The following is a 3,635-nucleotide window of genomic DNA, read 5'->3' as shown; positions in this document are numbered from 1 at the left end:
TACAAATAAGATCTCATTTGACCCTCGAGGTAGGTGCTATTATTATTCCCATTTTGCAGATGATGAAACTGAGGCAGATAGAGGTGAAACAACTCACCTAGGGTCACACAGCTAGTATCTGAGGCTAGATTTGAACTTGGGTCAATCCTAACATCCAGCGGTCTCTCCATTGTACCACCTAGCTGCCATACATTTTTTGCCAAATAAAATACGTAGGATTATAAAGGAAACCAATTATCTTGGAATAGTTATCAAGACATATTTTAAAAAAAAAAAATTCACTGACCTCAGATTAAGTAGTCTAAAGATGCTCAGGTTTTTCCCGTGGCCCTCTAGCCTGGGATGCTTCACTTAAGGAGTGGGGCTAAATGGAATGGTCCTTGGACAGGCCCTGAATGAGAGTCAGCCCTGATTCAATTCCAACTTGGGCCTCCTCTCCCAAGGGTCCCATTGACCTCCTCACTCCATGCAGCTCCAGCCCCTAAAATGTGTCCTCTGATCCTGAGATGGTGAAAGGCTGATAGCGAGTGCCAACATAAAAGCGCCCCAAGTCTCTCATCCCATCCTGGGCAGGTCTCCCCTCCACGCTGAGCTTGGAGAAAGTAAGAATCCTACTTGGGTCAGCTAAAAAGTTAGCTTTGCCCCCTTCTGCCTCACAGTAATCACAATGATCATAATTCCTAAGAGGTGGGATGGTGTAGTAGATAGAGAGCTGACTTTGGAGTCAGCAAGAGCTGAGTTCAAAGCTTGCCTCTATGCCCATGTTGGATGTGTGACCTTAAGCATGTCACTCTCAGTGCCCCAGACAACCTTCAAAGACTCTAAGTTGTAGCTTAGGGGCCAAGTGATATTTTAGGAGGTAGGGGTGAGGGTGTCCTTCTCCGGGAATTTCCCACAGTGATGTATTCACAGGTCCAAATTTTTTTTTTAACAGAAAGAATGAAAGAAATAAAAGCTGATACTTTGTGTTTTAAAGGTTTCAAAATGCTTTATGTAGATGATTTCATTTGATCCTCACAACAACCGTCTGAGGAAGCTACTGCAAGTATTATTATCCCCATTTACTGATGGGAAAACTGTGGGTCATGGGGGATGAAGTGATTTGTTTGTGGTCATATAGCTAGTAAGCGTCCATGGTGGGATTTGAACTCAGGTCTTCCTGGCCCTAAGAGCACTGTTCTTATCCATTACATTAAACTGTCTCTCTCTATCACAATCAGCCCGGGCTTCTGTTCCAAACCCATATCCACGATTAAAAATATTGCTTTGAAGACTTATATGTTGGCACCTGCCTACAACAGCCTTAAGAGTGTCTTAGTTTTGAACTCTCTTGCGAGCCAGTTAATATTAGAATGTAAGCTCCTTGAGGGCAGGGACTATCGAGTGCGTTGCCTTCGTATCGCCTCAACACATAGACCAGTGCCTGGGCCATAGTTGACACCTAATAAACTGCTTGTTGATTTGAACTGAACTGCTAATCCCAGGTAGAGGGGTGAGCTCTCATCTACACCACAGCACCACTTCATTCCCAGAGACCGTCTGTCCCTTCTCAGGCCACCAGACACCTCTCAACATGAGAGCGTTTTCCTCCTTTGGAAGGTGTGGGCAGCAGTCAGCAAATGGTTCTCGTCAACAATGCCCCATTTGGACTTCCTCCCAACCCCGCCCCCCAACCTAGGCCAGAAATACATTTAAAATGGTGTGTTTGTGTTTTCCCTTCTAGTTAAGGGCCTATTTATATGTGTATAGGAAAGGTGTACTTTTTTTTAAAATGCGGTCCAAAGAGAAACAGATGCAAAAGGAGATTGTGCCTTTTTCATCCATAGACCTTTGGTAACAAGCCACACTCGACTAACCCACGTGCTAGGAATTTGTGCACTTAATGCACTTTGGGGGCTGTTATTTATCATATTCTTGAAGGAAGCAGAAACAGAAGAATGTTCCTCTCTCTGTTCCAAAGCGCTGTGCCTATAGGTTTTTGACCTTGACTGTGTACTGAGGAGGGAGGCAGTTGGGGGCTTAGGGAGGAGAAGGAAGCAGTTCTCCATGCCAGAATAAAGGAAGAATTGTCTACCCACCTCCTGGGAGAGAGCCCTATGCAACATTTTGTCAAGTCACACTGATGTCTGTTACAACTGGAACCAAGGGACGATGTCTTGGAGAAGCTCTGAGCCAGATCCTTACTCACCCGTGGGCTCGAGGAATGGCAAATGGTGTATTTGATCCCAATGACTTATTAAAATGTTAACTACAGGTGACGAGGGAGGGATGGGGCTGAGAGGAGAAGTTTGCTAGATTGACCTTGTTCTGAAGCAAGTGATTTTGAGGTACTCATAAAAGAGCTAACTAGACACTCTGGAATTTTTAATAAAGGACAGCTAGCCGTGTGTCTTTCTTTCTGAGATAGTATCATAGTAATTTTGTCTGTAGCCTAATGATTAAAAAAAAAAAAGTTCTGGTCGCAACATGAGTTTTAAAGAAACTTTGGCTGGGTACATCATCTCCTCTAAGTCAGATTGATTGGTTTTATTTCTGCCCTTTGATTGTTCAAGGGAACGTCTTCCATTACTCTGGAAGTTGGTCAGGGGAAAGGATTCCATTTTTAATTAATAGGGCAGTGAGTTAATCTCATGCTCTCTCCTGCTTCTAGACATCTTAGAGAAGACAAATGGTCTTCAAAGATAAGGAAAAACTAGTAATGATGAAAGAACACAGGGACATTTTTATTACAGATTTAATTTTTTTTTTAATGAATTCTGTAAAAATATAAATAGGGCCTCAGAGCCACCATTTTTTCCCCCTTAAGTAGGCAAACAAGTGGCCAGCGCTCCTTCTTATCTCCTTCCCATTGGGAGAGGTTACTTTACACACTACCAAGAAAGAGAGGCTGGACTCTATTCTAGGAAGTGAGATCAGCTGTGTAGGTCTTTCATTTCCCAGGACTAACTTTCCCAGGATGCTTCTGCTTCAGAGTCCCTCCTCTCCCTCCCCACCTCAAGGCTGACATTTTATGCAAAAGAAGAAAAGGAAGAAATGAGCTGTAAAGGTCAGTGTGTGATTTTCAAAGTCACTGTAAACTGGAAAGGTCGTGGGGTTTGGGGGTTGTGGTTGTTTGTTTTTTTTAATTTTTATACTCTCAAATAAACTTGCAGTTTCACTCTTGCTAATGGTGTTGATGTTTCTTGATCTCTTTTCCACTCTATTAGGGATATTTATTGGATCATGACCAATAAATTGTTTCTGTCTGTGCCTGTTCCTCTCCTCCAAGTATTTGTAATGGCTTTATTTCTGAAACTATTTGCACACAAACAAAAAAGAAAGGAATATTTGTGAGATGAGGATACATAAATATGCAAAGTAAACTGCTGGTTGTCTCCTCGCTGTCTTTCTTATGGGGCCTATAATTTTCTTCTTCAAGACATAAGAGGGTCTTAACCACACAATAATTATAATACTCTGCCTCTGCAACCTACTACTTTTGTGACATTAAGGAAGCCACTGGCTTCTATGGGTCTAAGAGCCTATATGACCTCCAAGGTGCCCTCTAGATCGATGACCCTACACAAGGCAGAGGACAAAGAACTGAACTTGGGGTCATAAGGCCTGGGTTTGAATCCCAGCTCTCATTTACCACT

The sequence above is a fragment of the Vombatus ursinus genome, unplaced genomic scaffold (genome assembly GCF_900497805.2).
Source record: "Vombatus ursinus unplaced genomic scaffold, bare-nosed wombat genome assembly UNPS02014822.1, whole genome shotgun sequence".
In the NCBI taxonomy this organism is placed as follows: Eukaryota; Metazoa; Chordata; class Mammalia; order Diprotodontia; family Vombatidae; genus Vombatus; species Vombatus ursinus.
Note: the sequence above shows the minus strand (reverse complement) of the source record.